Raw genomic sequence first — 24,672 nt, 5'->3', positions numbered from 1 at the left:
ACATGTTAAGAAGCGCTGGGAGGACTTCATGTCCAGGACCCTCAACAAGGCCCAGCGCCTCTTGAAGGCAGCGGATGCTGAGGGGCGCCGGGGCCACCTGTCGGAACATCAGATGAGGGTCCTGGAACGCATATGCCCAGCGCTCCACGTCCAGGTCCTTGAGAGGCAGACCCGTCTGGAGTTGAGCAGTAAGTGTACATGCATACTGATTGGAAGCTGTGCGTGTGGTGGTGTGCCAGTAGTGTGCAGGTTGTACATCTGGTTTTCTAGGGCCATGTATGGATGTGTATGTACAGGGCTGTGAGGCTGACACATGCAAGTCCTTTCATGTGTGAGACACATGGATGGTGTATGTGTGGGTAAGCATGCAAGCCAAATGCAGATGTGTGAGCACACATGTTTGGATTACTGTGTATGTCAGTTGGCATGGTTGTGGTGTCACACATGGATGTTGGTTCCAGCTGCATGTGTCTGCACTGTGTACATGTGCATGTGTGTGTATTTGACAAGAGTGCAACAGTGATGCAACATGGATGCATGTGACACTGATATGTGGAAGACTGATTGGCAGATGTGACATGGATGCCGATCTCAACACTGCGACAGTTGGCAGAGGTGTACACATGCATGTAAGTGTGGTGGCGTGTGTGCATGTGTAGTGCACTCCCTGTGTTTCATGTGATGTCTGGCTCACCTTTGGCTGCTCATTCTGTTGTATGTGTATGGATGGTGCTGGCTGTTGCGATATGGCTGTGGAATAGCTCATGTGTGTGAGTCGAAATGACATGTGTGTTGGGGATTGTGATGCCATGTCTGAAGTTTGACAATGCCACTCATGTACAACTGTCATGTGTGTATGAGTCCATTGTACAGTGCCCTGATGCCTGTGTTTTATTTCTCCCTGTCTGCAGCGTCAACTGATGAAGAGGGCGGAGAAGGTGCTGTGGAGCACAGCGGCAGGGATCGCACCGCCAGCCGGAGACGCAAGGCCCGGCTCCCCTCCCAGGTTGTCATCTCGTCAGGGAGTGAGGAGTCCGGTGCCGCGTCCCAGGCCGCAGCTGCTGAGGGGAGGTCCAAGAGGCGGAGGTCAGAGTTGGACTCCTCGGCAGCAGAATGGGCAGCTGAGACCCCACAGGGCCCAATGGAGGAAGATGGCCTGGAGTCATCCCGGTTGGTGGGGGGTTTGGTGGAGGAGGAGGCCGTGCAAGGGACAGAGATGGGGTCTGGAGGTGGGGATTCCACTGGTGCTAGTGGTGCAGTGCAGGACCAGGGACAGGAGGCAGCACAGGCCGCCGCGGAGGTGCCTGTGTGCAATCCTGTCCCTGATCCTGTCACTGCATTATCTCGCACCAGCAGGGATGCCTACGTCCAGACCCGTTCTCAGGGAGGGGATTGGCTTACACCAACTGGCCTTCCTCTCCCTGCGTATGTGGCTATCCGGCACCGGGGTGAGCCTGTCCTGGGTGGGGTGGCGTTGCGTCAACGGGCCATGCGAGCTGACCTGCAGTCTTTTCATGAGGAGACTGCACGTCTTCTCGCATGGCTCGTTGACCGCAGTGACCCACTGGGACAGCTCACCAGGGCCGGATTCCTCCATTTCCTGGACCTTGTTCCGACCCCCTCCTCAACTGAACCCCTTATGCCCCAGTCGTCCTCCATGCCATCTTCCCACCCATGTATCACCTGGGTGCCCTGTGGAGCTGCCTCTAACCCTGCGGCCAGGCTGGTGGACAACAGATCCCTGCCACAGTGGGGAGTCGGACGTCCAGCAGGGGTGGCCACCTCAACAACTGCACCCCAGGTGGAGGAGGATGTGCAGGCAACAGGAGCCAGGGCACAGGCAGCGGCACAGCATCAGCAGCAACAAGGTGGGAGCCATGATGGCTCGGGCCTTCATCATCGGAGGGGCAGGCATCGGCCGGAGGGCAGGAGGACCCTGGACGGGAAGTGTCTTCCGTGTGGCAGCGGTTGGGCCATGCGATAGATGCGGAGCGGCAGCGGGCAGAAGAGGCACGGCTCACGATGGTCAGGGCGTAGAACTTCATGCGTAGGGCCCTGAGGCGGGCCGAGTGCCTCGAGGCCATTCGCAGGGACCTGGAGATCCAGATGTCATCGTCCCTGCAAACTCTCGGGGCCATGGAAGAGGACCGCCTCCGGGACATCGAGCAGGAGTTCGATGATGCCCTGGCCCAGGACATCAGCATGTGAGCCGTTGGACTTGCCCGCTGCCCTTGTAAATAGTTAGTTAGTTAGTATTAGGTTTCCTTTGGTTTTTTCTTTATTTTGCACCGCTTGGACAATGGACCACATTTTTGTATATAGTTTTTTTATTAGGTAGTTTTTGGTAGGTTTCATTTCTTAAGTTGAGCTCATGGACCCTGGATTCTTCTAATGTACATAGTTCTACATTGGATTCATCTTTTTTAATATTTCTTTTGTGTTCACCATGGAGCAATGGTTTTTACTTTTTATTTCCCCTTGGATTTGATTTATTGAACTGTGACTTCAGACAACATTTCTTTTTGGATTTCTTTTGCTTATGTTTTCTTGATTTTCATAATTTATCGGACATGGACCATTTCTTTTGTTATTCCCATTGTTGTGTGTGTAATTTGATTTACGTTCATGTTATCTCTAATATATATTTTTTTATACTTCCATTTGTGGTATTATCTCATTGTTTTCATGCATGTCATGACATGGGTTTTGACATTCACTTGCACCCATTGTGTGTGTGTGACGGACATGTGTTGATTTACATACTTGCCATTGGGGTTGTATCATGTAATTGGCATTTCTATGTGGGTGGATACAATACTTGGGTGGGTCTTTGGCATGTGGAGGCTGCCCATAAGGGCCAGGGATCTAGATTGTGATGACGTGTTGGCTGGGGGACATGTGTCGGGGCCTGCTGGCAGGTGCCCGGCACTGCTGGGGGGTGGGGGTGCAGGGGACATGTGTGGGTGCCTGCTGGCAGGTGCCCCTCAGTGCTGGGGGGTGGGGATGCAAGGGGACATGAGTGGGGGCCTGCTGGCAGGTGCCCCGCACTGCTCTGGGGTGGGGGTGCAAGGGGACATGAGTGGGACATGAGTGGGGGCCTGCTGGCAGGTGCCCCTGACTGCTGGGGGGTGGGGGTGCAAGGGGACATGAGTGGGACATGAGTGGGGGCCTGCTGGAAGGTGCCCCTGACTGCTGGGGGACATGAGTGGGGGCCTGCAGGCAGGTGCCCCTGACTGCTGGGGGTGGGGGTGCTGGGGGACATGAGTGGGGGCCTGCAGGCAGGTGCCCTGCACAGCTGGGGGTTGGGGGTGCAAGGGGGTAATGCATTGGTGATCACTAGTGCAAGGTGACATGTGGCCTGGCTGGGGGCCATGCACATGGTGGATGGGCTGCCTGCGGGACATGACCAGGGGTGCATGGTAGTCCCCTGTGGTGTGGTCTGCCTGCAAGGGCCGTGGAGGGTTTAGAGGGAACCCCTGGGAGGACCCACACTGCCAATTCACGTGTAGGAATCCCCTGCACCCCCGAAATACACGTACCCCACTCGCACAGGGCCTATCACGTGTGGAACTTCCCGCGCACCCCAGTAATACACATACCCTGCTGAAATCGCGTGTAACACTTCCCCGCACCCCAGAAATACACGTACCCTGCTGAAATCGTGTGTGGAACTTCCCGCGCACCCCAGTAAAGCACGTACCCTGCTGAAATCGCGTGTTAAACTTCCCCGCACCTCAGAAATACACGTACCCTGCTGAAATCGCGTGTGGAACTTCCCGCGCACCCCAGAAATACACGTACCCTGCTGAAATCGTGTGTTAAACTTCCCCGCACCCCAGAAATACACATACCCTGCTGAAATCGCGTGTGAAACTTCCCGCGCACCACAGAAATACACATACCCTGCTGAAATCGCGTGTTAAACTTCCCCGCAGCCCAGTAATACACGTACCCTGCTGAAATCGCGTGTTAAACTTCCCCGCACCCCAGAAATACACGTACCCTGCTGAAATCGCGTGTGGAACTTCCCGCGCACCCCAGTAATACACATACCCTGCTGAAATCACGTGTTAAACTTCCCCGCATCCCAGTAATACACGTACCCTGCTGAAATCACGTGTGGAACTTCCCGTGCACCCCAGAAATACACATACCCTGCTGAAATCGCGTGTTAAACTTCCCCGCACCCCAGAAATACACGTACCCTGCTGAAATCGCGGGTGAAACTTCCCGTGAACCCCAATAATACACGTTCCCCGCTTGCCGTGTGCTGTGTGGCGGCCCTGTATACTGGTCCAGGGTTAGCGCAGCCCTTTGCGCTGGATTGGGGATTTTGATAGCTTTTCCTTGTGCGAGGGGCGTTCTTGGGGGCGTTACTGGCGCTGCTGCAGGGTCGCTGCGCCATTCTGCGCCGCGGCTGCTTTTGGTGGCTAATATCCATGAATACGCTGTGCGCCGAAATGGATTTTAGTGCATGCGGCTGGCGCAGACTATCACACGCACACACTATGCGCCAGCCGCGTGCGCCACTTGTGCGCTAAATTCTATGTATTACCCCCACAATCTTTTGCCCTTAAAGGCCATTACTGCAAAATGGTCAAGAGATCCAATGGCAAATTGGATTCTGAAACCATAGAACTTATGCATTTCTTGTTTCTGTCCAGTTTACAAGTTAATTAGGGTGAGAACAGTAACACTAAATGTACGTAGTTTTAACTTTAGACAGTGCAGGCCAGCTATGGATTTTATTTTATCACCAATACCTCCGTGGTGGCTTGTACGCACTGACCATGTACCTTAAATCCAAGGACATCTTTAGTGAATTCTATACATGCCTTATGACCTTATTTAATCATTATGTTTTTACCTGTAATATTTTAATGCTTTTGTCCATACTGTTGTGTGTTGTATCTCGATTGTTTATACTTTGATGGATTTTATTGCAAATCTGAATAAAGTTATTTAACTGACTGACTCTCTTGGAAATGGGAGAGGTAGGTGGGGAGGATGGAGGAAGGAAAGATGATGGTGGTGGATACAATGGAGTGGTCCGAAAGAGATGGCGTCACAGTAGTGTTAGTTGCTGAAAGGGAGTTGGAGATGAGCGGGTGGTCAGGAGAGCTGACTGCAGAGTGAATAGGAAGAGAGAGTTGGAGATGAGCAAGTGGTCAGGAGAGCTGCCTGCAGAGTGAATAGGTAGAGAGAGTTGGAGATGAGCAGGTGGGCAGGTGACTGCCTGCAGAGTGAATAGGTAGAGAGAGTTGGAGATGAGCAGGTGGGCAGGAGAACTTCCTGCAGAGTGAATAGGTAGAGAGAGTTGGAGATGAGCAGGTGGGCAGGATAACTTCCTGCAGAGTGAATAGGTAGAGAGAGTTGGAGATGAGCAGGTGGTCAGGAGAGCTGCCTGCAGAGTGAATAGGTAGAGAGAGTTGGAGATGAGCAGGTGGGCAGGAGAACTTCCTGCAGAGTGAATAGGTAGAGAGAGTTGGAGATGAGCAGGTGGTCAGGAGAGCTCCCTGCAGAGTGAATAGGTAGAGAGAGTTGGAGATGAGCAGGTGGTCAGGAGAGCTGCCTGAAGAGTGAATAGGTAGAGCGAGATTTGAGATGAGCAGGTGGACAGGAGAGCTGCCTGCAGAGAGAATAGGTAGAGAGAGTTGGAGATGAGCGGGTAGTCAGGTGAGTTGCCTGCAGAGTGAATAGGTAGAGAGAGTTGGAGATGAGCAGGTGGGCAGGAGAACTTCCTGCAGAGTGAATAGGTAGAGAGAGTTGGAGATGAGCAGGTGGTCAGGAGAGCTGCCTGCAGAGTGAATAGGTAGAGAGAAATGGAGATGAGCACGTGGTCAGGAAAGCTGCCTGAAGAGTGAATAGGTAGAGCGAGATTTGAGATGAGCAGGTGGACAGGAGAGCTGCCTGCAGAGAGAATAGGTAGAGAGAGTTGGAGATGAGCGGGTAGTCAGGAGAGTTGCCTGCAGAGTGAATAGGTAGAGAGAGTTGGAGATGAGCAGGTGGGCAGGAGAACTTCCTGCAGAGTGAATAGGTAGAGAGAGTTGGAGATGAGCAGGTGGTCAGGAGAGCTGCCTGCAGAGTGAATAGGTAGAGAGAAATGGAGATGAGCAGGTGGTCAGGAAAGCTGCCTGCAGAGTGAATAGGTACAAAGAGTTGGAGATGAGCAGGTGGTAAGGATAGCTGCCTGCAGAGTGAATAGGTAGAGAGAGCTAGAGATGACCAGGTGGTCAGGAGAGCTGCCTGCAGAGTGAATAGGTAGAGTGATTTGGAGATGATCAGATGGTCAGGAGAGCTGCCTGCAGAGTGAATACGTAGAGAGAGATGGAGATGAGCAGGTGGTCAGGAGAGCTGCCTGCAGAGTGAATACGTAGAGAGAGATGGAGATGAGCAGGTGGTCAGGAGAGCTGCCGGCAGAGTGAATAGGTAGAGAGAGTTGGAGATGAGCAGGTGGTAAGGAGAGCTGCCTGCAGAGTGAATAGGTAGAGAGAGTTGGAGATGAGCAGGTGGTAAGGAGAGCTGCCTGCAGAGTGAATAGGTAGAGAGAGATGGAGATGATCAGATGGTCAGGTAAGCAGCCTGCAGAGTGAATCGATAGGTTAGGAATAGATTTGATAGTGGGACCATTAAGAGAAGATTGAAGTTTAAATTTTTCAGATTGTTAAAACAGAAGGTTAAGGTCGCCAAAGAGGATGAGATGATGTGACGGGGAGATAGCGTCAAGGGGCTGCCCGAGTACATGGAAGAATAGTCCAGGGGGGCCAGGTGAGCGATGATGTGAAATAAAATGAGTAGTGAGGAAGAGCTATAGTTGAGAGTGTAAATTCAAAGGAGGTAGGAGGGGATGGGCCAATAGAGGTGTGTGAGGTGTGAGTTGGTAGGGAGGAAAGGAAATAGGTGCCCGGCACCACCACCTTTGCTGCCAGATCAGGAGACTGAGAGAAGGAAAGTTTGGAGTCATGAAGGGATGCCAGGCTAGCAGAGTGAGAGCAGAGGGAGGAGGGCAATCAGTGGGAGGAGGGCTAGAGCTAAAGTAATCAGTGATGAAGGAAGTATGTTTGCAAACAGACTCAGTGCTCCAGAGAGCACTCTTCAGGGAGGAGTAGAGGAGTTTAGTTTCCGTGTAGAGGGATGGGTGGCACAGTCCTTTGCGTGGCGATGTTTACCAGAAGGCCGGAGTGACAGTTATGTAGTGAGTGTGGCGAGTTGTGAGTTTTATGATAGGGACAGGAAATGTGGGGGATGCTTCGTATTTGGAGAAAGCATAAGGAGAGGACAGCAGCATGAGGCGGCTGAAGAGAGAATGTATTTTAGTTCAGTTGTAGTCAGGAGTAACTAGCAATGTTCTAGGTGGATATTAGGAATTACCAGGTGGAGCACTAGAGGAGGTGGTATAAAAGCTCACAGGTGAAGAAACAAAGAGGCTGGGAGTAAAGGCTGGGAGACTGCCCGTAGCTGTTCACCATTTGCTTCAGTCACCTAAGGCTGTCTCCCCAGTAACAAGTAGTAAAGTGGCAAGTGGAGGAGTGGCAAGGATTATCCAATGATGGGAGGAGGGAGGTGGGAACAGCAGACAGCAGATCGGGAGCAAAGCAGAGCTCAATGTTGTTCTTGGTCCAGTGCAAGCCCCTTTTGAGGATGGAAAGACCATTCAAAGATTTTGGGGTCAGAGGTCGCCTGATGAGCCCTTATATTGACACAGGGATTTTTGTAGGTCTCCTGACCGCTGCAGGCAGCTAAAGTGCCTCCGGTGGTGTGCTGAGCTCGATGTGTTCTCAGACCAGTTGAAACCCCCTCCTGTGGCTGGAATGTGTTGAATGTGCCCAATAAGAACGAAAATATAGTAGAAAAATAAATGTTAAGACTGTAACAATTGGTTCAAAAGTAGTCGGTTCCACCAGTGCACGAAGCAACAATTTTGGGTGTAAATTGTCCTTTTTTGGGAATCAGCTATTACATACATATTTATTTTTAAAAATGCTATTCTGTAGCCTAAATTACAAGCACATTTATGAATTAAACCTTTTTCACAAACCTACAAAACAATTGTCTTTTATTCCAGGAATCACTCTGTTAGTCCTCATTTTAATTTTAGCGATTTTGGATAATCTCCCCTTGCTCTCTATACAGGTTAACCCCTCATAGTATTAGGGCTTGGGACTTTTACTAAACTACAACTTTCCCTTACTGTGACAAATCAACTTCTGGAGCACTAGCGGTCCAGGGATGAATATCGGTTTCTAAACCATCAATCAGACCCACACCTCTAGTACACCAGAAGGGATCCAAACAGATTGGAAACACGAGCAAATTATAAACCTACTTGTCCAATTTTGGTAACATGACGGAACAGCAGGTTTTTCTCTGCAAGGTTGTGGATTGTTAGTTGCAACACAACGAAATACAATTATTACCCAATGATTAAAGGGACTGTCCAGTCAAGGTTGTATAAAAACATCTACTTTATTATTATTCAACAGACAGTTCTAGCACACTGCAAAATACAACCCACCATGTAAAGGAATGCAGAGAACAGTCAGTTTCAAGAAGGAAAAGGGATGCACTCTGAATACTGGAGGGTAGTCAGTGAAGTAGTTAATCTCAATAGTTCAAGGATACTTGGTTTAAACACAAACGGAGCAATGGGTCGTAAAATGTCCCAGCGACAGAACCACAATCTACCTTGTGCTTGAAGAAGTTATTGGTGCTCAACAGCATCAAGTCAGATTCAGGGCGCTTCACAGTTTCTGCCACAGAGTTCAAGGCGAGAGACAGCTGTGGGTATAAGGCAGCAGGCGGTTTGGCGAGCAAGACTGGACTGACGGCTGCAGGACGGCTGCAGGATGGCCTACTAGGCGGCGCAGCTCCGGTGAGGAATCGTTGTCTTAGTGCTGGTCGGTGGGTCTGAAGCACTAGTGTATGCGTCTCCGATGGCGTTAGAGACTGCCGCGTGACAACAGTCAGCAGTGCAGTCGGTTGTAGCTCAACTGTTCGAAAATTTCCTTTAAGGCGGATGCTGGTTGATGCTTGTCCATGCACTCCTAACTTCTTTGCAGGGCTTGTATCGTCCTTTAAGCCAGGCAGCCCAAAGCTGAGAAGAGTGTTGCAGGCACTGGCCTTGCCTGGGTTTGGTTCAGAGACTCTCTGGCACTTCCCACCTAGAAAGCTTGCTAGCAGAGCAAAGCAGGGCACGCTGTGTGCTTGAGCTGCTGGAAGGTCCTCTGGATTCAGTATCTCCCTCTGTTCCATAGGAGATATTTAGGGGAAGGATTCTGCTACCCTCTTTGGAAATCCAGGCCTTCACTTGCAGAAGCTGTAAGGTCATAACCAGAGTGCTTTGCAACTGAAAAGGGAAAGGAGTGATAACATCTAATACTAGGTCCCATCCATCTTCCTTTTTGTTTTGGATTTGATCTGATTTACATTTGGTACACACATACCCCGTAGGGTCTAAGCAAAAACTGCATCTAGGCGCTGATGTATTGATGGCAATTCGCATAACTACACAGGCTGTCACATGAGGCTCTTAAAATTGGAATCACAGATAAAATAAAGAGCTAGGTTGTTAATTGTTTCCTGAAGATAGTGAATGAATCAATCCATCAAAGATCCAGCAGAAGAGAATTCCAGGACCGAGGTTCAAAGGAAGAAAACCACCTGTCTCCACAGGTTGTTGTTTTGACAAGCAAAACTGTCAGAAGGCACTAGTCCGTGGATGGAAGTAGTCGATGTGGGCAATAAATTAGAATTTTTTAAAACAGGTGTGCCGGCGCAAGACATGATTGCACTTAAAGACCAAACATAAGAACTTAAACAAAATTCTTTGATGCACCGGAAGCCAGTGGAGGCTCTTCTGATATATTGCTAAACAGTTGCCTTTCTTGGCAATGACAAAATCTGCCTAATAGCAGAATTCAGAAGCAACCTGCAATCTCTTCATTTGAAATTTTTGATCACTCATAAGAAGGGCGTTACAATAATCTAATTTTGAAATAGTAAGTACACCCACCAACATTTGGTGCTCCTCTTCAGAAATAAGAGATAGAACGGGCTTTATGAGTTTGAACTCATAACATACGGATTTCACCCTCTGGCTAACATGAAGACTGCAGTCCATACTCTACTGCCAGATACAGACAATATTTTTTACTGCATCCGAATATTTAATGGGGACCCCAAATATGGAAGGACATGCAATGAATTGTGAGGCACTCATTACCCTTTTCTTAGAACTGAGTACAATGACCTCTGTCTTTGATGATTTAACTGGAGTTTATTCTCCCGCATCCAGCCTTTAATTTTATTTGCACAGGAAAAAGCTTTGTCAATTGCCTCCAACAGTTGTTTAAGTCGTATATAGATTTGGGTGTCGTAAGCACATGAGTGATAGGGCAGACCAAAATCAGAAAAGATTTTGAACAATAGACGGATTTAAATGTTAAACAACAGCAGGATAGCAAGGACCCCTGGTCGGGTGACATAGGCTCTGTGAATGATCTTGAATTGCATTTCTCTATGTCTCAGATTGCATGAGGCATATTTCATCATAGAAAAGAATCTAGAGCCATCTACAATTTTAGCCTAATTCTCACATCTTCCACTCACACGTCTGCCAATGTCAAATTCCTCTTATAATTGTTATGTGTGTATAGGCCATAAAATGTCTTGATTTTTAGATAATCCATGGAGTTTCGAATGAATTCCATCTTGCATGTTGACGGTTCACTTGCCCTTGAATCCCTTGTAGTGTGGGTTTTGATAACCGACTGTATGGCCCTGTATTGAAGCAACTGTGTCTCTGATAGACCTAGTATGGGTTTGTAAAAGCAAAAAGAGAAATATCGAGGCTGAGTACCACAAAAGGAAATACACCAAACACAGGCTTATAAAGATTCTCAGATCTTTATTCAAATAACTGTACAGTTTAAAAAGAAACAAAGTATCAGATAGCTATCTGGCCCTCAGTACATCACAACGAATCCCAGCCCTTTCGGTGTGAGAAGTGAGAGGTACTGGACGTCTAAACATTTGCGTCTTTTATACAGTTTGGTGATAATTCAAATACAGATTTTTAGTTAACTGGCCACAATAGTCAGAAAGAAGTACATTATCGACCTTGCGCAAAGAACGGGGCCTGGGGACATTCCAAATGTTAGCTGGCCTACCCATGACCACCTCAAAGGGAGAGAGTCCAGTCTTAGTTTGAGGGGTCGTCCTCATGGACCATAATACGATCGGTAAGGCGTCCGGCCATTTTAGTTTGGTGCCGGCACATGTGTTAGCGAGCTTGTTCTTGATGATGCTGTTGTGTCTTTCTACTAGTCCAGCACTCTGTGCGTGCCTGGCCGAATGGAATCGTTTATCGATCTGTAATCCCACGCATATCTGCATAATTAAAGCAGCGATACAATGTGGACCATTCTCCGACCAGATGACTCTTGGCAAACAAAATCTTGGAAAATATTCCTTTAGCATGGTCTTTGCTGTGGTCATGGCTGTGGCATCTTTGACAGGAAAAGCTTCAACCCATTTGCTAAAGGCACATATGACAACTAATACGTACTTAAAATTATGGCAACGCTCCATTTCGATAAAGTCAAAATGAATCACCTCAAAGGGGACAGAAGATGGACCAAAACTCCTCCTAGGAGTTGATGTGCCCTTTCCCACATTGTGCTGTAAACATACATCCCTAAACAAATCGTTCAGCTACTTTAGGGATTTTATCATTTACCCACACATTTTGCAACATTTTAGTGACCTTACGAGCACAAATATGGGTGGGACCATGAGCCATAACAACCATCATCATAACATATGTGTCAGGCAATAGCCATTTCCCTTCAACTTTGTCCACCCAGCACCCATCATCATCCAGTTTTCCCAAGCCCTCAGCCCATTTCTTAGATTCTTCTAACGTGGCATTGGCTTGAATATTCTTTACGGAATCAATACCCTCGTCCAAAGTACAGGCATTTGTGGCTTCCTTTGAAGTATACATTTCTGAAGAGGGATCAGTGGCAGTCTGTCTGGCTCTCTGGTCAGCAAAAGCATTACCTTTTCCTACATTGTCTATGACCTTCTGATGCGCTGTGCATTTAATGATAGCTAGCTGAGTAGGGAGTGCGAGTGCTGAAAGTAAACGTTCTATAAAGGAGCCATGTTGGATTTTAGTACCATGTGAAGTCAAGAAACCTCTTTCTGCCCAAAGTCTGCCAAAGTTGTGAACCACCCCAAAGGCATACTGACTGTCAGTATATATATTTACTGTAAGCCCTCGGAAAGTTCACAAGCTCGGGACAATGCTATAATTTCTGCAGCCTGCGCAGAGTTATGCGTGATTCTTTTGGTCTCTACAACTATGCTCAATGTGGTGATTGCATAAGCAGCTGTGGATGTACCATCCGCGAGTTTGAAACAGGAGCCGTCACAAAACAGTTCCCCTAGCGGATTATTCAAAGGAGTGTCCTTTAGGTCAATTTTGCCTTTGGTCTCTTGTTCTGTGGTGTAAAGGCAGTCATGTGACTCTTCGCCACTGCAAGCAGTACCTTGCGGGAAAGGTAGAAGTTCAGCCGGATTAAGGACACAACACCTCTTAATTTGGATGTGCGGTGCAAACAAGATCAATTTGTATCTCGTTAATCGTGTGGAGGTGAGGTGTTGTGTTTGTGTTCTATTTAATAGAATATCTACAGAGTGAGGTACCATCAGGGTTAGAGCATGGCCTAGCACCATTCCCTCGCTCTGTTTAACGGATGCAGCAGCAGCAGCGACAGCTCTCAAACATCTTGGCAAAGCGCATGCTACAGGATCAAGGGCAGAAGAAAAGTAGCCGCACGCCCTATTCTTCCCTCGATGTTCCTGCATTAATACAGCCAAAGCACATCCATCACATTCATGCACCTACAACACAATGGCCTTTTCATAGTTTGGTGTGCCCAAAACTGGTGCCAAGCACAATGCAGTCGTGACCATATCAAATGCTCGCTGGTGTTCCATGTTCCACGGCAATGGCAAAGAAATGCCCTTCTTCGTCAAAGCCAACATTGGTTTAATCACTAACGAGAAATTCGGGATCCACTGCATATAGTAAGAAGCCATACCTATCAAGGCTCTAACTTCCTTCTGTGTATTTGGGACAGACATGCTAGAAATTATTTTTATCCATTCAGGCATCAACCTTCTTCCCTCCTTTGACAGGAGATAGCCTAAATAAGCAACCTCCTGTCGACAATATTGAAATTTTTTAAGCAAAGCTTTGTGTCCATGTTGAGCTAGATGAATAAAGCAACAACACAGTGCCCTCCTTACAAGCACTCTCTGAGTCAGCAGCTAAAAGCAGGTCGTCAACAAATTGAAGTAGTGTACTTCAATATGAGGGTAACTCAAGGGTATTGAGCTGCTCTTTCAAAGTGCTACTATAGATGCGAGGACTTTCCGTGTAACCTTGCGGTGCACGGGTAAAAGTAAACGAGCGTCCCCGTAAGGGATACACGATCAAGTATCTACCGTCCTTATGTATAGGGATACTAAAGAAGGTGTTCTTTAGATCCACAACTCTAAAGTAAGTATCTGAAGCCGGGATCATGGTCAATATTGTTGTCACATCAGGCACAATAGGAAATTGTGGAGCAATGATCTTATTAATGGCACGTAGAATAATAATAAAACGGAAGGGAATTGCATTATCGCCTTTTTTGTACATGGGCAAAATCGGACTATTGCACAAACTACCTGCAATTTCCTCAATCACCCCCCTCTGCACAAAATCGGAGATGATGCATTTCAAAGCTTGCTCACCATCGACCAAGATCTTATACTGGGGAATATGTGGCAACTTCACTCCATGTTTCAAAACAATCTTAACAGGCTCAATTTGCAAAACACCAACATCATTGTCATCAATTGCCCACAAACACTCCGGAACATTACCAAATTCAGGCGGCAAAGGTCTGGTCAAGAATCGAGAGACAGAATATTGCTGTGGTGAAATCGTCAAACGCACTCCATCAGAAGAACAATTAATTTCCGCATTTAATTCCTTCAGCAGATTCAACCCCTACAAATTCTCTCCACAATTCGTGGTCAAAAGGAATGGACAATGGTCCATAAATGGACCCAAGGAAATAGGTACCGGTGAAGAAACCAGACAGATGACTGGTGTGCCAGAAAACCCTACAGAAACATTGGTTTGCCCTGACAGTGGAATGTTTGAAACCCGTGAATGGTCAATAGAACACTTCTGTGCCCCTGTATCTATCAAGAATAGATGTTTCCTATTACCCACTACCATTTCAACGCAGGGACCTTTCTGATTAACGGGAATAGGTGTTGGTTCCAAACCCTGCTTCGGGCAATCCTAGCGAAACAGAATGTCATTGAAAGGAAGAGAGGTAAGCAGCAGAAGGATGGTCAAAAATGTTTCTATTATCCACACTCGATGCCTGATTGTCCTGCGAAAAAGGTTGCTGTGAATCTTGTGAAAAGTGACCTCTACCAGGACCCCCTCCCCTGGGCGGCCTCTGGATCGTCTACCCATATTCCCAAATGTGGTATTTGACCTCTGCTGGAGGATCGGGCATTGTGCACGCCAATTACCCTCTTGTCTGCAATAAGCACACTGGTTAATGCTTACAGTACCCAAGGACGCATTTCCTTGTGGAACGTACTGACCTCTAAATTGTGAATTACCCCCTCTAGGGACTCTAACAATTTGCTGCAATAATACTTTTGTCTTTAAGTCACCTTTTCTCTTTTCAACTGTTTCCTTTTCGTTATTGACACGATTCTCATAGTACTGAGCCATGTGCAGTACTTCTGACTGAGACTTCACTTGCCAAGTGCTCTTAGAGGACATGATCTGTGACTGGATGTCAGGTAGCAATCCACACACAAATTTGTCCATGAATAACCTTTTCCCATACTCTGTGCTTAAGTCTTGCCTACTGTAATCTGAAAATACTTGTTTGAACCGGTTGAAGAACTCGGTAGCACCCTCAGACTTCCCTTGGACACAGGCCGTAAGCTTGTGCTAAATAATCCTTCTTTCAGGAATTATAGTCTTCAATTTTGTAACTATTCTATCAGGTAAAGTTAGTATTACCTGTCGTGGTCTCTCACCAGCTCGTCTTTCTCTATCAAGTCTAGTCATAGTATCCCATGAATCTCCTAACCCTGATACATCATATATAGTCCTAATCTGTTTCCACAAATCAACAGGCAGGAGTACGGGAAACAACAGATCAATATCACTTAAGGTGAATACTGAGGATTGTAAGACAGACTCTATTTCTTTGTAGAACCCTGTCGGATTCTTTCTAATCTCAGGAATAGACTGTTTAATGGTGTTCACTTTCTGTCTTGAGAACGGGACGTGAACGAACTGTGACACATAATGTGCAGGAATGTCATAGGCATCAGCTGGAACCTCGACTTTTGGGACAAATGTCGAAGGAACCTCTCTCATGGTCAACTGAGAAGTAGACATCTCCGAACGCTTACCAAGCAACAGAGCTAAATCGAACGCTAAAGTAGCCGAAGAAGTGTCAAACGAAAAAGCCCTCTTATAAATACTAACTCTGCGGGACAACAAATCTTTCTTTTTACGCACTCATCCTGTAGGTACTCTACCATTACCTGTATCACTTTCCTCTGCATTTCTGGCGTATACTGACTATACGTGTCATACACTTCAACGGGAACTATTGATGTATCTGAGATCCACCTAATCGCATCTTCAATACAAATTCGTGTTTCCTCAGTTATCGATTTTCGACAAGGAGAAAAACGTTTCTGTACGAACATAACATCCAAGCTATCACCATCTACATCTTCATTCTTTAGCCCTTCCAATTCCTTTCTATACCCAAAAACCCTCTCAACATGCTCTTGTACCTTCTCTGCAGTATCTCTAGAAAACGGTAAAGTATTCAGATCCCTTAACCCTTGTGGGAGATCTGTATCACTTAGTCTGTTCCACATTACACATAAATGAATTCCTAATCCCACAATAAAAACGTTTTTTCTCAGGGAAATTGTCTAAATTATAAAGTGTGGCAAGAATATCAGCTTGGTCACCCCTGTCCATGCAATGCTTAGCCCACACAGTTAACTCACGCTTTTTCTCTGAAGATACAGTATTACGAGTTACAACCCTCGAACCCGCTCCCTGATCTACTACAAGCGGTGTAGAACCACTTGGAAGAGGGAGAGTAGACACATTTTGAACATCTGGATACAGAGGTACTATCTCTGGCACGGCAGGCAAGCCCACCGTACCCGCAACAGTAGGCAAAGTTGGAGGAGCAGGTGGAGGAGCAGCGACAAGAGGAGGAACAATGGGAGGAAGAGGAACATTAAGAGGAGCAATAGGAGGAGCAGGAGGAGCAACGGGAGGAGGAATAACAGCAGGAAGAGGAACATACGGAGGTGGCGCAGTGGCACCAGGCCTTCATTCAGTTAACAGTTTATCGATAAGTTCATCAGATACATGAAAGTCTTTAGAAGGATACATTTTCTGGGTACCAAGTGAGAAAGCCCTATCCATATTCCTAACTGACTCAGATTATTTACTCTGGTCATATAACAACACTTTTTTGGCGTTCGTCATTTGACGGCGCGCATGCTTTTCTCTACCCTTAAGCTGCTGCATAGCTTCTTTCTTCCAATTTTGTAATACATCTAATGCTGCAGGTCTAGCCTTTTTCTTCAATAATATAGATTCTAAGTATTCAATACGAGGGATTTCAAAACTACCATTAATTGGCCACTGAAGTTCGGAAGCATGTCTAGTTTGTCTGTGCCAAATATCGTTAAATACTATACTACCAATGCCGTGCTTACAGTACATAGTACACCAGGCGACCCCTCCATTGGTGCCGGTCGGCCAATTTCCAAAGATTGTCTGTCACTGCGGAATAACGCCCTGAAACAGGCAGACAATTTTCCAGGCATATCAGAATACTGGTGTTACCTGGTCAATAATTGCACCTGCAAGTGTAATGTGCCAAAACAAATTATCAGGATACTTAAGAATCGGGTCACGACTCACCTGATCAAATCCTAAGGAGGTCCGATCGGAATACAAATTTTTCGAACTAAGGTGCCTCGTGGTTGGTGATTTCAACAAATCTGCCCACCTCGATATATGGACCCTCTTCAAGATGCCGACTCGGACCGCAGGCTCACCGTTCAGGGATCGGGTCGTGCAGGACTGCTGAGGTGTTGCGTCTCATCCAAGAAAGGGGCCCCCTTTTACACCATCCGATCCCAGTCCATTAGCCGCGTCAACCTTCAACGTGCTGGCATCAATCTTGAGGGTCCCTATTCGGGAGCCATCTGTAAAAGCAAAAAGAGAAATATCGAGGCTGAGTACCACAAAAGGAAATACACCAAACACAGGCTTATAAAGATTCTCAGATCTTTATTCAAATAACTGTACAGTTTACAAAGAAACAAAGTATCAGATAGCTATCTGGCCCTCAGTACATCACAACAAATACCAGCCCTTTCGGTGTGAGAAGGGAGAGGTACTGGACGTCTAAACATTTGCGTCTTTTATACAGTTTTCAATGGCAATGGCCAGCCCCTCTGCGAGTTAATAATTTTTGGACTAGTGTTTGTGCCGAGTTTGCCTCTAGTTAGTCAAACTATATGCCTGCAGATTACATCTAGTTTATTAAACAACAAGTCACAATGGCAACAGTGTATCTTAGATTCTGACATTAAGCCATAGTACATGTTTTATACAATGTAGTTCAACAAGTGCTCACAATCAGTATTTAAACAACATTGTATTCAATGTTTGCCCGCGGATCAGACTTGTTGGCGCGAGTAATCCTTTGATCTTCAGGTCAAACATAGGCCATGGGGCCTCATTACGACCCGGGCGGTAAGGGATTACCGGTACCGGTAATGGCAACGGTACCGGTAATCCCTTACTGGTAAAACCAGCCGTTAAGGACGGGACCCGCAAAGGGAGTTTAGAGGTAATAACGGTACCGCAATTTGCGGTACCGTTATTACCGCCTTCCCCATTCCCATTGAGCCCAATGGGGGCTAAAATGGGAATGGGGAAGGGCCATGGTGAATGGGGAATTACCGCCCCCGCCAACCTTGGAATGGGGCGGTAATTGCTGCATTCACCATGGCGGAATCGGTAAGGTTTTGGAGGCAACCATGGCTCTAATAGTGCCATGGTTACCTCCAGGGTCGTAATGAGGCCCATGGTCTTATTACACGACCCAAACATTTAGCCTACAGGCAGTTTAGGCATTAACCTGTGTAAAGGTCAGGACGGCTAAGGTTACGAGCAGGAGAACACTGTCCACCATTTTAGAATACAGAGTGACTTTGAAGTGGAAATCAAAATGGCGGATGTTCCCAAAATGGCGGCTAGGTCGATCTAAGGTCAAAACCTTGCAACGCGGATTTCTTCGAAGAGCGACTGGGCTTAGGCCAATATATACAATAAAGGAGGCATAATATGATATCCTGTTTAACAGGTTTGGCTTAAGAGAAAGGTATGGGATCGGCATCTTCTTGACCTTATGGCCCTGTATCGAAGCCACTCTATCTCTGATAGACCTAGTACGGGTTTGGCTTCAGAGAAAGGTATGGGATCGGCATCTTCTTGACCTTATGGCCCTGTATCGAAGCCACTTCTTCTCTGATAGACCTAGTATGGGTTTGGCTTAAGAGAAAGGTATGGGTTCGGCATCTTCTTGACCTTATGGCCCTGTATCGAAGCCACTTCATCTCTGATAGACCTAGTATGGGTTTGGCTTAAGAGAAAGGTATGGGATCGGCATCTCCTTGACCTTATGGCCCTGTATCAAAGCAACTTGGTCTCTGATAGACCTAGTATGTGTTTGGCTTCAGAGAAAGGTATGGGATCGGCATCTTCTCAACTGTATGGCCCTGTATCAAAGACACTCTGTCTCTGATAGACCTAGTATGGGTTTGGCTTCAGAGAAAGGTAGGGGATCGGCATCTTCTCGACTGTATGGCCTTGTATCGAAGCCACTCTGTCTCTGATAGACCAGGTATGGGTTTGGCTTCAGAGAAAGATATGGGATCGGCATCTTCTCGACTGTATGGACCAGTATCAAAGCCACTCTGTCTCTGATAGACCAGGTATGGGTTTGGCTTCAGAGAAAGGTATGGGATCGGCATCTTCTCGGCTTTATGGCCCTGTATCAAAGCCACTCTCTCTCTGATAGACCTAGTATGGGTTTGGCTTCAGAGAAAGGTATGGGATCGACATCTTCTCGGCTTTATGGCCCTGTATCGAAGCCACTCTGTCTCTGATAGACCTAGTATGGGTTTGGCTTCAGAGAAAGGTATGGGATCGGCATCTTCGAACATGTCTATAATTTTAAAATTTTGCCAGCTCCTTTGTTGCTGTATGTGAATAGGTTTATGTTTGCCATATGACAGAAGGGCTCGAAGTATGATCCATGAGAGGTTTGTATGTGTGCAAACCCCAGAATGTTTTGCATCTTGTGCCATTGCGCCAATGTGGATATTTTTTTTGGTTAATGTTTCACATGTGTCTGTCTGAAGTTGTGATTTAATGATAGACAGCAAAAATATTTTATTGGATTTTCTAGAAATAAATTGATTAACGTCTTGAGCAAGCGTTGGAATATGGAATAAAGAATCTTGTGGCAATGGTCATAGCATTTCTGTTTTTTCACCAAATAATAATGTAACCACTTGCATATTCAATGCTTAAGGAGGGAAGGGATGCACTCTGATTCCCTGCTCAATATACCTTATTTCCTTATATATATGTAGGTATGATATGATATGATATGGCATTTATAACGTGTCTAAAAAAAAGAGTTTCGAGGCGCGACGAAGCAAGGGAGGAGGAACAGAGGGAAGACAGACAATGATCTTACTAGGCCAGGTGTCATTCAGATCGCGCAGGTGCATGTGAAGAGGGAGGGGAAAAGTGTGAGGGGGAAGGAAGAGGGGAAAGTGCAGTACACGGGATAGTAGAATATTAAGATAAATATTGGCCGGATGGTGGCAAGTGCAAGGTAAGAGCAGACATACGTGCTGGTGGGGGACTGTAGGCATACAGAAAACAGTCCCCACATGCAAGGGTTGCCAGGGAGGCAGTGCAGGTGTGCAAATGGCGGGCCTGGGCCCAAGGTCACATAAGGGTGGCCAGGTAGCCAGTGCAGTTTCAGCCAGGAATTCAGCAGGAGAGAGGGGGAGAGAAAGCAGAAGAAAAGAGGAAGGTTTTGAGGTGCTTCCGGAATCGGAGATGGTTCTCCACAAGTTTCAGGGAGGCAGGAAGGCTGTTCCAGAGGGAGGCCCCTGCTAAGGAGAGAGATCTACCACCAGCACGTTGCTTAGCAAAGCGACAGACCCTGAGGGAGTTGGAGGCGGATGAGCGAAGAGCTCGAGAAGGAAGATATTTGGGAAGATAGAGTTGAAGGTATTGCGGCCCCAGCCCCCAAAAGGCCTTGTGGACAATGCAAAGTGTTTTGAACTTAATCCTTGCAGCCACTAGGAGCGATACGATCCCTGGGCTTGAGGCCAAGGACAAGTCTCGCAGTCCTGTTCTGGATAAGTTGCAGAAGGCAGAGAGTAGAGGCAGGCAGATTTAGATAGAGGCTGTTGCAATAGTCCAGCCTAGAGAGAAGGCCAGGGCTCTGGAGACTGTGAGCTTCTAGGGGAAGGAGAGGAAAGGAAGAATACCTCTGAGGAGGTGCAGCTGGTAGTGTGACTTCTTAGAGACATCAGAGATGTGAGGAGAGAAGGAGAGTGTGGAGTTGAAGATGACCCTGAGGTTTTTAGCCTTGCAGGTGGGAGCAGGAAGAGGGCCAAGAGAGGCCGGCCAGAGAGCTGCAGGGAAGGAGGGAGTGGGAGTGCCAATGAGTAAAATCTCAGTCTTACTGACATTAAGAGGTCATTAGCGGCACACCACTCCTAGATAGCAGACAGACAGTCAGAGATGAGGGAAGGAGAGGAGGAGGCCGAGGGAAGCCTGAAAATGAGCTGGGTGTCATCCGCGTAGCACTGAAAGTTGGGGCAGAGAGCGGCGATGCGGTAGGCTAGTAGTGCCAGATATTGGTTGAAAAGCCAGGGAGAGAGGTTAGATCCCTGGGGGGCGCCACAGGTAGAGAAAAAGATATTGGAGGGGAAGGACCCGAGTTGGACCTTGGAGGGTTGGTCGGAGAGGAAAGAGGTCAGCCACGCCAGAGCCTGACCAGTGATACCCAGGTTATCACGGAGACGATTGAGCAGGATGGCATGGTTGACAGTGTCAAAGGCCGAAGAGAGATCAAGCAAGATGAGGACACACGGGGTGTTGGAGTTGAGGTTGGACAGCAGGTCTTCACGGATGTTCAGGAGAGCAGTTTCTGTGCTTCTGGCAGCTCTGAAGCTAGACTGATGGTCATGAAGACAACCAACAGATTCAGTGTAGAGATTAAGCTAGGAGATGGCCAGTTTCTCCAGGACCTTGCCCAGGAAGGGAGTGATGGAGATTAGACGATAGTTAGCCGGGCAGGAGGGGTCTTCTTAAGAAGAGGGTGCACAAGGGAGTGCTTCAGGGGGGATGGTAAGACTCCAGTGGCGAAGGAGTGATTGCAGAAATCAGCCAGGGCAGAAGCCAGGGAGTCGATATGGTCCTTGAAAGTTTTGGAGGAACAGGGGTGAACCTGTTTCAACGAGACGTTCATAGATCGGACTTGTTTAGAAACCTTGTCTGCAGAGAATAGAGGAAAGGCAGAGAATGAGGGATGGGGGGGTGGCTGCAGAAGGGCCGGAGGAGGAGCAGGGTATGGAAGGAGGGAGGTGATAGGAGGAGAGTGAGGACAGGATGTCCTGAGCTTTAGAAATGAAGTGAGAAGCCAGTGCCGTGCAGAGGGCCTCGGAAGGTACAGGAGAGGTAGAGCCTACGGCAGGTTTGGCAAGTTCCTTACAGATTTTGAAGAGCTCAGCCGAGTTGTTAGATGCCGCGGAGATGCAGGCTTGGATAAGAGCTCTCTTCTTGGTGAGGACGGAGAACCGGTAATGCCTTTGCAGCAGGCGACAGGCCAGTTTGTCAGAGGATGAACATGAAGCACGCCCTTTCCTCTCGGCCGCCCTACGCTTGCGTTTTAGGGTGCCGAGATCTGTGTTATACCAGGAGTTACACTTGGCTTTGGGCTTCATGCGGATTCTCATGACAGGGGCAAGGATATCAAGAGTATCAGATATAGAAGAGAGGAGCATGGAGAGGGCTGTTGTCAGGGTGAGAGTCAGCCAAAGGGGGTGTGGGGGTGAGAAGGTGGTGGCGAAAGCCTCAACTGACACGCGCTTCATGGGTTGGATGAACGAGAAGGTGGGTGGCAGTGATGGAGGTGGCTTGGCCTGAGGGGTAGGGAAAGTGAGGTGAGAGGATAGGAGAAAGTGATCACTCCAGGAGAGCGGAGTGGAGAGGGGGACAGAGAGGGGAAGGTCAGAGGAGATAAGAACATCCAGAGTGTGCCCTGCAGAGTGAGTCAGCCTGAGGGGAGGATAGTGAGTGAGAGAGTCGCAAAGGTCCCAAAAGAGTCCAGAGGAAGCACAGGAGGCATCCAGGTGGATGTTGAAGTCTCCAAGAAGGAGGAGTTGAGTAGTCAAGCCCAGGAGGAGGAGAGGTCTGACCACTCAGAGAGGAGGAGGAGATCTGACCAGGTGGCCGATAAATAGTAGCCACAGTAAGGGAATGGCTAGGAGAGAGAGAGCCTGCAGACGAGGCATTCGAAAGAGGAGCAGGCCTGCGTGTGAATGACAGAGGCAGGAATCCATATCAATGATCTTTGTGATGTCATATTTGATGTCCTGGGTGTTAGTCTTTGCAATGCATGTAGATGCTGCGAGTTATGGTTGCTGAGCTTACCATAATGGGGGAATGTGCAGTGTTTTTTGGTTTCACTGTGAAGTCTAACATCCCTTTAACAAAGGTTTTTTATTGAATGTACATATATATATATTCAGGGAAAAAATCTTTATTAAAGGGACGTTATGGTTAAGTTGCGCTACTAAAAACCTATGAAATTCAGTGAAAAAACTTTGTTAAAGGGACGTTATGGTTCCAAGTAAAATCGAAAAACCCTTGAAATTCGCCAGTTATGGTAAGCTAAGCAACCATAACTCGCGCCACCACCATGCACTGCTAAGACTAACACCCAGGACATCAAAGATGACATCACAAATGTCATTGATGACATCACTGATGACATCACATGTCTGGCTCACTATGTTTTCTTTTGCTGACATATCTAGGCCACATGGTTTTCTTCAGTAATAGTCAGAAACTAAGAATTTTATTTTATTTGTAGACATATCCTTCTAGTAGGTTCTTACAGTAATTCCCTTAGAGTACAGTCACATCATATGAAACATATACATATGGGAAAACACAAGCTTGAAAGACAGCAATCCTTTTTGTGCATAAAGATAATCACTAGACTTATGAGCACGTTCTGATAGTTCTGTTTTTTTTTATGGCGGGTCCAATCACATCAAGTGATATATATACATAGGGTAAATAGCAGCTTTGAAAAAGAGCAATCATTTATTTGCATGAAACTAATCAGTTAAGTTATGAATTGTTTCTGCTACTACTTGTGCTGTTTTGCTAACTTCACTTTCCCTGTATATACCCATATTTGTATGTGTTCTTGTGTCTTTGTGTTTTGTCTATAGTAATGCAATTATGTAATACATGGGTTGTATTAGCTACTTATTACATATTTCACAGTACACAAAAATCTATTAAGAAAACAATTATGATTTCATTATTTAACATATTAACATTACGAATATCATACCTTCATCTTGTACGCTGCACACAATGTTATGTTTCTGTATGAGTAGCTTAGTATACTAGATAGAACCCCATAATAGGATGCTATTTATATCAATGCATCGTTCAATGCACTTATTAGGGTATATTTCTTGCAATGATTCTTGACACTTTTTTCGCAACATAATAAGAATCCCTTCTACACATATTTCATGAGAAGTACATACACATGTGATGTCATCAGTGATGTCATCAATGACATTTGTGATGTCATCTTTGATGTCCTGGGTGTTAGTCTTAGCAATGCACGGTGGTGGCGCGACTTATGGTTGCTTAGCTTACCATAACTGGCGAATTTCAAGGGTTTTTCGATTTTACTTGGAACCATAACGTCCCTTTAACAAAGTTTTTTCACTGAATTTCATAGGTTTTTAGTAGCGCAACTTAACCATAACGTCCCTTTAACAAAGTTTTTTTCACTGAATTTCATAGGTTTTTAGTAGCGCAACTTAACCATAACGTCACTTTAACAAGGTTTTTTCACTGAATTTCATAGGTTTTTAGTAGCACAACTTAACCATAATATCCCTGACATGTAACATAGAACATACTAACCCCCTCGTAGTGATTTTCATGTCCGCGGACTACCGTCATGTCCGCGGACACATCGAAAATCTGAGCATGGTGAATGTAAATTTAAATAGTGCGCCCCATTTCCCCTTTGAAGTTGGCTCTGAAAAGAGCCGTTTTTTTTTTTTACAGATGCTTGACAGACACCTGGTATTTTATATTTTTTTTCTTGTTTTTTTTTCTTACTTTACTCCTAAAATCTTCACATAACCTTCTCCAAAGCAACCCTTACATTCCAAAATAGAAAG

Source organism: Ambystoma mexicanum, chromosome 6q (genome assembly GCF_040938575.1).
Source record: "Ambystoma mexicanum isolate Mex_15411 chromosome 6q, UKY_AmexF1_1, whole genome shotgun sequence".
NCBI classification, from domain to species: domain Eukaryota; kingdom Metazoa; phylum Chordata; class Amphibia; order Caudata; family Ambystomatidae; genus Ambystoma; species Ambystoma mexicanum.
This window is presented reverse-complemented; position numbering follows the sequence as displayed.